The following is a 12,460-nucleotide window of genomic DNA, read 5'->3' on the forward strand; positions in this document are numbered from 1 at the left end:
GGGAGCCCCTTCCCCTTCAGGGAGCCCTTCGGCCCAGGGAAACGTTTTCTTCGCCTCTGAGCGCAGCTGTGAGAAACAGGCTGTGCCGTACCAAACACGGTTTGTTGGCATCAGTTTGAACTTTATTCCGCTCGTTTTTTCTGTTTTCCGCACGGAAACATTTCAGCAAACCTTTCTGTTGGCTTCTTGGCGCAATATTCCCGAAAAAGCAGTTGATCTTCCTTGACATGCAAAGCCTGGAAACGGGAGTTTCAAAAAATGGTTGGAAGCGGCACCTCCAGAACTTTGTTTGCAGGCGCTTTTCAGACCCAGCAGAGCACAGAAAATGCGACAGTCACTATCTGTGATGAACGCAGCTCAGATATAGGCTGGACAATACTCACAGCTTGCCTTAAAAAGTCTGCTGGCCAAAAAATATTCTGGAAAAGACGTTATGAGTAATTTTCAATAATAAATATCTTTGTGAACAGAAAACTTCACAACACGAAAGACAAATGTGTCACTTTTAAAATACACTAATTGGAAATCATATTCAATCAATCAGCCTTGTCAAAAATAGGCTATGAAAATAATTATGAATGTCACTTTTATTTTAGGAACAATCTTCATTGCTCCAGATATCAGATTTTTTTTTTTAAACGTTATAAAGAAGTATCCCAAGCCAAAATCTTCAGGATGCTTCCAGTCTCACTGAGGTTGTGCAAGTTTAATTCCATGCTATTCTATTATTACACAAAATGTATTTTTCACAAACAAAATAAAACAAAACTTTTAAATGCTTTATCCAAAGCATTGCCATGTCTTTTTCTTTGCTGATAAGATGCCTCTGTTTAAATTTCTCTCTCTTTCGATCCTTAAAAACAGTTTATGTTCTGAGGAGGATGGACACTGGGAGCATGTGCTACCTATTGCTGCTATAGCTAGGTGTGAGAACTGGAAAAAATATTTACCTTCAAATCAACAGAGTACTTTGGACTCAGTGATTTCTTTTTATCTTTTAATTAAAATAGGAACATTAGGTCATGATCTAGCATTCCAAAATTAGATAAATCTTTCTGAAAACTTTTTTTGTCTCAATTCTATCTCTATTTTTTCATCCAAAACTGTCTGTTGGTGTTGACTTAAATTCTTGCAATGTTTCAACATATGTCTACTTCTACTGACAGATAAAACGCATAGGTAAAAAAATTACTCACTCTAAAGTTATCACTTTTTTGTTAGAAATGTATCTGTTGCTTAAACAACAGCAATGGTTAAATTTACAGTCAATTTATCACCCAGTCCTATGACACAAACCCCTGTTATCTTTTTAAAGAAGAATATATATGTGCATGTTCTGCTGTTTGCTTTTGAATCACCCATTGCTGCTGCTTGACCACAAATTTTAATTATGGAGACAGTCTCCCAGACCCTGCCAGTAATTAATTGCCTTAACTTGTGTGTGCCTTTGTGAAGCCAGCAGTGTGCCTGCAGATAAACGACTAATTAACACTTTTATACAAGTGAAATGGATTTCCAATTATTGCTGTCTCCCCCTTCCCCCTTGTTCTTCACATGCATTTTGCTCGGACATCAGGGATGCCTCATGGCTCACCAAACCAGGTATGGCCTCGTCTGTCTCCCTCCACCATTCAGAAAGCATTTGCTCCAAGCTGGGCTGCTGAGCTGCTGCACCTGCCCTCATGCTGCTGCGCTGGGGAGAGAAGCCTTTCGAAGGACAAAATGAGCTTTTTATACAAAACAAGGGAATCGTAAAGTGCATTTGGGCAAGAACAGCGGTAGTAGTTTACGGTCAGATCTAACACTGCCAAAGAGTCTGTAGTGCTGTTAAGAGTCAGTAGAAGTATTCCAGGTCACCAGATTAGCTCAGAGGACTGAAGGGAAAAAATGTGACCACCAGTATCCAGTGTATATGGGCACAAAGTAGGAAATCCAGAGGAATCTGTAACATGGTGTATTACAAGCAGCAGAGAGGTGCAAACTAGTCGTGTGACCTGCTTATCTGCAGAAAGCTGGGACTGAATCCAGCCACTTTGATCATTCGAGAAAGGAGGGAATGCAGCACCGTGTACAGCTAATTTGGTAGAGTTCACCTAGAGTACAGCTCCAGTCCTAGCACGGGCTGGACGACGTGACCCCGCTGCTGTGCGGGGAGAGCCGCCCGCCTGCCCCGTGCTTCCCGCCTTCCCATGGGGCGGGATTTGGGTCTTCAGAGTCGCTTTAAGGAAAAAATAAATGCCTTGCACTTCTTTTACTCCAAAGAGGGACCCAGCTCTTGAGCACAGTAGTTCTCTGTTTCCACCAATGAATCTGTAAATCTTTACAGCATTGCACCAGAGCCAATGTGACTTCGATGCTTTATTTCTCAGAGGCACAGCAAGTATGGAACATTTTACCTTACTGGGGAAAATCCTCACTTGGATTATTGCTTTGGCACTTCCCGAGTAGTCTTCTCACAGTGCAACCCGAAGTGCTTCACAGAGTAATAAATTACATTACCCGCAACCAGTATGACCTCATTAAGATCCACCTATGGCCAAGAATAGCTCCATGTTACTGACAGTTAATTAGTGGTGGTATTCGTTAACTGAGGAAGTGAGAGCCAGGAAGCTATCCTTTACTCTTTGCAGCTGGTGTCATGGGATGGTGCAAAAGCCATCTAAGCAGTCACTGGCAGCTGACTGAAGCAGGGTTAGATGTCTCCAGGAGTCTCTCTGGCCCATGAGGGGGACATGGCGCACACATGGTTACCCTTGCATGCACACCACATGCATGGTCCCACTTGGGGTTGTCATCTCCCCTTCCTGCAAGCAAGGCCTCCTGAGCTGCTATCACCTTAAACTGTGCACAGCTCTGATCTTAAGCTCTACCCTTGTGTAAGCTGATGGGATGGTTCCTCAGTCCTGCAGCCTAATGCCCTCTCATTTTGGGCTAAGCTCCATACAGGGATTGTTCCTGGGGCATACAGAGACTGGTATGTCCAAGCACACTCAGCACTTTAATATAGCACTAGGCAAACGCAGCCAGGCAGTTTGCTGCCTTTCTGTGGGCTACAAAAGGAGATTTTCTGGCAACGAAAATCAAATAGTCCATATTCCAGTGTGGAGTGAAAAAGGCATCTCTGCTTGTGCAGCCTGACATTCTTAGTGTCCAGCCTTAGTTCTCGCAAGCCTAAGTGACGAACTGTCCACTTGCAAGCTGATGGAGAGCTGGAGGAGCCACATGCAACTCCGTGTGCTCCAGAGGAAAAAGCCCACGCTGCCTCTCTTACTGGAAGAGCTGTGGTGGGTGCTGCTGGCAGCATGCAGGGGGGTGATGCTGCTCACTGACCCACACAGGGCACAGCCAGTGCCTAGCACTGCCTTTCCAGCCCAAGGCATCCTTCCCCTGCAAACAGAACTGCAGCTGAGGCATGAGGCAGGTTTTGGCCCATGTGAAAGGCAGGCAAAGAGCACGGCATGGATGTACGTGAGCCTGAATGCAGCTGTCAGTCTGAAGATCTCATAGATACGCAGATGTGCTTTGATAGACTTCTCCCTTCATGTTCTTGGTCTTTCTGCTGCTTCCTGAGTTTTGGCACCTCTTTGACAGCCTACAGGGCTCTTTGGTATCACCCCTTGTTCCATTCAGAGTTCATCCACCTCTCTTAACCCCCTTTATGCTGTCAGCAACCTTCCTCACCCTTCCACAGACAGCAGACACACAGCTCCCTCCTAGAGTGCCTTTTTTTTTTTATGTTCACATATGAAAAATGCCTTCATGCTTTTTCCTCTCCTCCTCTGCTCTCTTCCACACCACATATTCTGGAAGTCACCTTCAGACCACACTGGAGTGTTACCTCTATTGCCCAGGGCTGGGATCATGTTACAGCTTTCCTCTTCTCACTAGAGATGTGTGCTCTGATTTGAACTTCTCCAAAGTTCAGGGATGTTTGGAATCTGGGCTTTTGGCTTGGACCCCTCTTGGTGCCTCATGTCGGCATCTAGGAGTTGACAGAAGTTGTTTGCAGCTGGGAAAGCCAGGCCTGCAGGATGCAAATGACCAAGAATAAAAGAAAAAAATCCCAGTATGCTAACGAACAAATTAAGACCGTCCCCATTATGAATTGCCGTGGCCTTTGGATATGTACCAGCACTTCTTTCTTTCCACCTAAGCCACAGGCCAGGCAATGCTCACCTGGGCGCTGGAAATCCCAACAAGCAAGGAGATTGCAGGAGGCCAGGCTCACATGCCCTGGCTCAATGGCAAATGCTTTCATATTCTCACTTTTCCTGCAAGGAACCAGGCTAGAAGAAGGTGGTGGAGAAGTTTCTCACAGAGATATAACCCTCTTTGGCATGTGGCTGCTTTCCCTTTGCAGTGGCTCTGGGGAGGCTGGGTTGCAGGACAGAAGAGGTGATGGGCAAAACAAGCATTTTTTGCTTTTTTTTTGTTTTACCAGGGTAGGGTTTGACAGCTCAGCTTTGCCTCCAGGTCAGGACTCAATAGGCAGGGGATGAGGAAGATGAGACTTGCTTCAAAGCCCTCACCAAAGCACAGGCTGTGCTCCCTTCCAGGCAGTGTGACATAACATCTCAGGACAGCATGGCACCACATCCCTCAGCGTTACGCCTGCTGCTCCTGGGGGTCTCGAGCGAGGCTGTGCCAGGCTGTGCTCTCCCCATGCCCTCAGCCCACCCCTTGGGGTGGGAGCCCCACAGTTTCAGCCAGGTGTCTGTGCAAGCCTCGGTGAGCCTGCCCAGTGTCAAAACAAGCAGAACTGTCCTATTGTCTCCTTCTGCCTACAGGAACAAAAAGCTTCCTTTCTGCCCTCTCCTCCTGGCAGAAAACAGACAGCTGAGAGAGAGGCCAGCAAGGGCAGGGAGAACCAGCGGCCCCCGCACCCCTGCTAGGAGGGAGCTGTTGCAGCCCAGGCTATTTTTAACCTGTTTTTATTGCACGCTGGCAGCCGTGTCCCCCATTACTTTCTTCCTTCTCTGTGTGTCTTTGCAGCTCCTTCCTGCTACCGTGAGATGTGTGAACTATATATGGCCTGGGAAATCTGCGACAGGCAGTATTTTTAAACCATCCAGGCCTCCGTTTTGCAGGCTGCTGTGACGCAGCTTTACCGACTTTGCAAGTTTCTCATGGGAATGAAGGGTGCCCGGCAGCAGCCTGCGGTGCTGGGCTGGTTATTTTTTGCCTTCCACAATGCAACCCTCAGGGCCCGGGCTGACATGTCAAGACCTGGGAAGCAGCAGACCTTGTGTGTGTGCAGGGGAGGGTTTAAGCCCAGCTGTCGTCACGGTGTGGCTTTCTTAAAGTCAGCTGCAGCCTTGTGAAATGAGGTGGCTTTTCTGGCCAGACAAGCATTGTCAGCAAACCCAGTCGTCTGCAACACAGAGAAGACCTCCCTAAACACTTTCCATCCTGCAAAGCACATCTCAGCTCTAAGTCCCTGTTTGTATCCACGGTGGAAATGGTATTGCTTCGTAATATTTGGAAGTTAGAATCATGGACTCATAGAGTCATAGTCATAGAATAGTTTGGGTTGGAAGGGACCTTCAAAGGTCATCTAGTCCAACCCCCATGCAATGAGCAGGGACATCTTCAACTAGATCCAGTTGCTCAGAGCCCCGTCCAGCCTGGCCTTGAATGTTTCCAGGGATGGGGCATCTACCACCTCTCTGAGCAACCTGTGCCAGTGTTTCACTACCCTCATTGTAAGAATGCACTGCCAAACTTGTTTTGGTTTTGTACATCACTCAGTGTCCCAAGATCTGCCCTATAGCCTTCATGCCTTGTCTGACGGCAGTGAGGAGGCTGATGGAGGGTGGTGTGCTGCTGCTGAAAGGCAGTGCCTGCAAAGGCTGAGCATCGGACTGGGTCCTGTGGGTTTTGTTCATGAAACCGGTTCACAGCAATAGACGTTCCATGTGCGGTGCAGTGCTCTAGCCAGGCAAAAGTGCTGGGAGGGTGGGGGTAAACAAGTAATGCGGTAGGTATTGTCCAGGCCACTGGGAAGCCTGGGAGTAAAAGGTGATCTTGATGAGACCTGCACCATGCTACTCACACCTTGCCTCTCCAGAAATAAGGCTGATTAAAAGAATAAAGGGGGCAAGGAGGAGAGGGGGGGACTGGAAGTTCTGTGATAAGCCAAGGACATCAAAATCAAATGGAAGGTGAAGGGGAACAGGTTTACAGTGATGAAACCCTGGTCAATACATATCTGTTGTAGAAAAGACTGAACAAAAGTACAGGAAGAAATATTTAGGTGTAAATCCTTTGACTAGCTCCATTTGCCCAGCAGATCTTTGCCCTTGTCTCTTCTTCCACAGCAAAAATTATCCCTGAGCAAAAAGGTGCTGCTGAGGACAAAGTTTCCTTATGAATTTTTCTTCTCGTTGCCACCATTTAATTTCTGGTTTGTATTCAACTGAGAGAAAGTAAAATGCTGTTTTGAGCCTCTTTGCTGGAAACATCCTGTCCAAAAACATTCTTTGAGCATTTTCACTGTGAGAAAGGGCAGGAGCCACTTGTATTGTCTACAACATGAACATCCATTTTTCTCATGGTGTTATTTTTTTGTTGAAATTCTTTCAGAAGATTAATAATATGTTTCAGTCATTCATAATCTTGTAGATTAAAAATTCTCTTAATCAGATTTTCTTCTTTGAGAAAATGATGTCTCTCCCTGTGTTCTTCTTTTAGTATTTATGATACATGTAGACCAAATTACATAACCGCTATCTGAAGCATCTTGTATATGACTTAACTACTGTAGAAGAACAGATTTTTCTACAAGCGTATAACATATTTGCAAATATATTTGTGTTCCTATATAAATATGTGCTTTTATCTGCTATTGTCTTTTGTACTGTCTTTCCTCAGTAAGAATCCTAACTCTGGTAGTGAGGAAGTTTACTCTATATCTTTGGGATACAGTCGATTCTCATAGATATCACTGCGCTTTGGACCAGGGCCTTCCAAAAGCTAATTTTACTTGAGATGTTTGATTCTGCTTCATGAAAGTAACTGCAATTTATGAAGATTATCTTTTCAGGCTCTAAGGATTTACAGAGTTTAAGGAATGCTAATCAGTGTTTATACGGTAATAATTTGACCTCTGCACTGCTACATTAAATTTATTTTAATTGCTAATAAGGCACAATATTTCAGTCTGCCAAAAAGTAAAGGATCACAGATATTATCAGAAAACCACTGGTTTGGGTATCATGATACTAGGCAGTATTATGATGAAGGCTAATTTCTCAGGGCCAGTTGGACCAGTGTAGAGATGCCCCTGTGTTCAGGAAACTGCTTTTCACAGATGATTACCTCCTTGAATTTATAAATGTTTCAGTAAAACAAACAACACTGAAGATGTGAGTTTAACAGGATTAAAAGAAAGATGTGTTTAGCACCAATAGGTAAGATAAAGGAGACATAAATCCTCATGACTCCACTGGTGAGAACCACCCCCAGGAAAAGCAAAAGCCCTGAGATGTAAGTAAAGATGCACTCCCATTTAGGAAAGAAAATTCAGGATAAAATTCTGTCAAAGGTGAAATATTAGATTAGGTAAAGTCAGGATTTTCTCTTGCTTAGTGAGTTCTATTTTCCAAGTATATGGTTGCTCATGAAAACTGGCTTCTTTTCTTAATGTGGCACCATATCAAAATTTGGCTGTAATTGTCTTCTTTCTATCAGAGAAGACCTTAGTTTAAGCACACACATTATTTTGGGATCAAAATGGTTTTATCATTCCAGAGATACTTTCCCAAGTGTTCCCATGACATGCAGTGGTCAGGGGACTTTTAATTTTGCAGATGCCAATTAGAAAACAAGGCCTAAGAAGGAGCTCATTTCTGGGCAGTGAGAGCACAGCGTGGGTGGCCGCAGACGCCACAAACCCTACGACTTCAGCCACCTGAGAAATTAAATAATGAACTCTGACTGAGGAAGCTTGCGGGCATTACATCATTTACACATAAAAACAAAAAATAGATTTATAGGGCACACGGGTGGCTGTGACATCACCAGCAGCCAATCTAGAAGTCTCAGCTATATCCAACAGACTAAAGCCCTTTAGTACCCATTCTTCATACAAAGGGATCCCACAAACCTACCTCTCTGCTTTGAGTTTCTGATTTTCAGTTGTCGCTACAGATTGACTGTGACATATCGAGTCTGGGCTGAATTGCCTAAGCTACAGCTGCATGGATCATGCTTTGCATTGGAGGCATAGGATGTGCGACGATTGTTTTTCCAAACAAGCCTAGCCCTGGAGAGATGAACTGCTACTGCAATTTTAATGGGGATTGAGAACTGACTCAAGGGGTTTCTAGAGATCCGATGTGCTTGAAATATTTTACTGTGGTGGTACTGGTGGTGCAAAAGTTGGGATAGGACTTCTCTATTTCAGAAATTATCCCAAAGAATTACTAACAGTTTGAAAAACAATTATCTGCGGAAAAAAAAAAGGATTGTGTAATACAAAAGCTGGCGAACTAGTAGCTTACAGTAGTGGCTAAGCAACAACTGACCTGCAGCCAGCAGTGGCAGAGGGCACCGCCGTGGTGCTCCTTGTTGGAAATGGTGAGAGGAGAGCCCTAGGACCAGCTTTAAATGAAGAAGGAACCATGAGAAGAATCAGGTGGTTTTGCAAGGAGAAGGGCAGTGAGGCTGATCAGCCACAGGAACAGCTGCTGGCAAAAAGAGGAGGCACGCAGGAGGCAATAGGATCCTTGGGACAGTGGTTATTCCTCGGGGCCTGGGCCTCCACGTACACAAAGGCAGCTGTGGGATCTTTCTGCGTGTAATCCATCTCTGCTGCTTTAGACTCTGCAACTCCTCCCTCACCCCAAAACGGACCCATCGCCTCAGGGAGTGTGTCAGACCATAACCAGCTCACATCCCTGAAAAAGCACCCTCTGCACGCTGACCTTGGGCAGTTCCACTGAAAGTATCTCTGAGCTTGCTTTAATTAAATCTTTGATTCAGGCTCAAGCAAGAGAAAAAAAACCTTGTCCGGTTCCAGCATTCAGATCCCTCAATGTAAGCCAGATGTCACAGTTGGCTCGTGCAACTGCTCTCAATGTGGCAGCCGGGACCTCCTGCCACACGTCACAAAAGGGCAGCGGTCAGGAACAAGCCCAGTAGCCGTCTCAATGCCTATTGCTTTCACATTTACTCTCAAAATATGTTTCCTGGTCTTGATATTCTCACTCTTCTCCCTCCTTTCTTTATTTTTTTTTCTCCTCTCTCTTCCCTCCTACCTTGAGACTTGGCACGCAGTGCATTGCCAAGGAGCGAAAAGGAGGGAATAAAAAAGAAAAAAAAGAAGAAGAAAAAAAAGCCTGTGTCCCTTTGTTTGTTTCTAAGGCAACAGGTAGGAGATGCGGAGCACTGGCATCCTCCCAGCTGCACGCCCGCCGTGTCAGGGCTGCTCGGTACCCCACAGGGACTGGTGGGAGGCTGTCTGTCTGTCAGCACGGGCGCTGGGGAAATGGTGTGAAACAAATAAGCCTCACTTGTGCTTCCATGTCAGCCCTTTGTGCGGGGCTCCTGCTGCAGCGGACCAGTCCCTGGCTCTGCTTGCCGGGTGACTGGAGGCAGCTGAGCCGGCAGACAGGTGAAAAACATGTCTCAGGCAGCCTCAGATACCAGCCTAAAGGCTGAGACACATTAAAACAACAAGGCTTGAAATAAATGACTTCCTCCTCCCAGGGCTATAGCCGGGTCATGCAGGAAGGGCGACAGGATTATCACTTCAGGGAAGAGAAGGCACATGTGACAGTTACAAATTTTACTGAAATAGATAAAAGAGAAGGCTTTTCCTTCTGTTTTTTCCTTCAGTCTCTGAACTTCCTTCACCTGCCTCCATCTGTTGAAAGTAATCATCATGGGAGGACCCGTAAAGCTGGGGTCACAGTCCAGTAAGTGGGGCAGGAGAACACTCAGAGATGATTGAAACGAATTGCAGATGGGCAATGCTGAACCCAACTGAGCTGTGTAGGCACTGCTGAAAGCCATCCTGGGGACCCTCCAGAGCTTTGTGGGTACAGTTATGGGCATGGGCTACAGCAGAAAGAGGCTTGTGTAGAGGCTGGATGACAGGAGCCCACAGGCTGGGTCCTGTCCCTGCCTCGGCAGGAGAGCAACCTGGCCATAAAATCTCTGTTGGAGTGGCCAGTCAGTAACACTTTTCCTGCCTTTCCAGCAGGTTGTGTCTGGGAAACATGTTAATACGGACACTTTGAGCTAGTCTGCTGGCACATACAGGAACAGGGCAGAGGAGGATGGAAGCTGTGATCAAAAAGTGATGGAGATGAGTGGGACAAGAGCTATGAGGGCTTGCTACCTTCCCTGCCTTTCCTTCTCTTAGTGCAGACATGCTCCTGCACTCTGCAATATGGACTGTGAACCACTCCATCCCTACAGACTGAGGATGACATTGTGGTCAGTCTTGCTGATTATGACCTCGGTGCTCCAACCCTGGCTTTGCCTGGGTGCTTTTGAAGGCTACAGTTTCTTGGAGAAGTTTCACTGAGTGGACCTGCCTCAGTGATGAGCATCCAAGTTGCCGTTACCTTTGAAACTAGCAAGACTAACAGAAGGCTCTGAAGAATTTAGTTATGAGATTTTTCTGAACTACTAAGCAGCTGACCTGACTTCATTTCTGTTGCACTAAATTTCAGAAAAATCCCAATCACTATCCTGAACAGTTTTTAATGATAAATTTAACTTTGTCTGGCTTCAGCTGTGTCAGCAGAACTCCTGGTGCCTGAAAGAAAAATAAGTTGTTTGCAGGATCCATAGACAGTGCAGGAATACTATGCCCAGCAGTAGATAATTGCAATTGTTGAGTAATCTGTGACACCAGAAATGAGTTTCCAAGTGTCAGACTCTGAGATTTCAGGAGCTATGGTTGGACTTTTTCTGCAGGCAGGTGTGTTGCAAACCTAGAATTATCGTCAGGGAAATGCAATGGAACTCTGTTGCAAAGAATGACAGTTTTTCTTTCCTAGATAATGATGATTAAATTTAAACATGAGGCTTATAAATCACCTCTTGCTCAGTCTAGTTGAGTCTTCCATATGCAATAGTGACTTTTACAGGCAGAGTGGTTTGGGTATTGGTAATGAATAGCAGGGTGCCAATTCTCTGAGATTGCGTCTGTACTTGTATGTGTGGCTATCGCTGTGTGCCTGGGAGGTGTGAAACCTGTGTGAATATGTGCTTGCATCAGGGGACATTTAATGAAAGCAGTGGATATAACATCAGGAAACAGAAATACCTTCTATGTGATGGTTGCAGAGATCCACCAGCATAGCTAGATGTACCTGCTGTTCTAAGAATTCCCTGTCGTACGTTGTACCCAGGCTAGATTAAACAGATTGGTTTATATCTAAATACCCAAACAACCTCATATGAATAGACAAAACCATCAAGAATTCTTATTACATTTACTTACCGTTTGTTATATAAGTAGGCTGGTTAATAAGTAATTCTTGGAGCAGTAAAACTTTGCTTGTTTTAGGAAGTTTACTTGTCTTAGAAAAGTAATGGCTTCTAGTTCTAATTTAACACTATAAAGACATACTTAAAAACTCATTTTGAAATGTTCTTAAGCCAAGTTACTTAGATTTACAAATTAGAAGCAAGTGCACAACATGACTTCATTTGAGCTCTAGACAGGATTTAGAAGGTATCTTGAAAAAGATCATAGACTCAAAGGAACAGTCTGTTGCGTGCAGAGATCTAGAACTTCAACTCATGAGTACAATAATGTAAAATGTTATGAGCTGGGGTTTTTGTTGTTGTTTCTTTTTTACATTTGGAAGAGAATGTGTCCCAGATCTGTTGTACCTCATCTTTATTTATGTCCAAGCATCTTCTATCTTGTAGTGTGGCTCCTTTTGAAAGAAGCATGATAAAAGAGAAAATTGAACCTTTCATGCAAAAAGAGTCCTTTAGCTTGTTAAACGCAAAGAACCGTAGCTTTTGTTTTACTATATGGAGCATGATTACCTCAAAAACCAGTTTATTTTCCAGCACAGAGATTTCTTATATTCAAGATGTCTCTGTCTCTCAGTTTTTCACTTTCTGTCATAGGATTGTTTTAGGATTTCACATTTTCTAACAAATCTGCATATTGCAGATATGAAACCCTGTCTACACAAAATGTCCCCAAAACAAAACAAAACAAACCCCACAAAAACACAAACCACAAAAACAACAACAAAACTACCCAGAATGATGTTTTGCCTTTGCAAGATAGACATAGGTAATTCTGGGCCAAACGTGATGAGCAGTTATACTATCATAACACTGGGAAAATGTGATGGTTTACCTGGTAAGAGATAAACAGAAATTTGCTCTCTGCTCTAAACAATACTCACCAAAGATACATGGAAAATTCCTGTGCTTACAGCTTGCTCACAGATGAGGCAAAGAGGAATCGAGATCTGTGCTACTC

The sequence above is a fragment of the Caloenas nicobarica genome, chromosome 3, assembly GCF_036013445.1.
Source record: "Caloenas nicobarica isolate bCalNic1 chromosome 3, bCalNic1.hap1, whole genome shotgun sequence".
In the NCBI taxonomy this organism is placed as follows: Eukaryota; Metazoa; Chordata; class Aves; order Columbiformes; family Columbidae; genus Caloenas; species Caloenas nicobarica.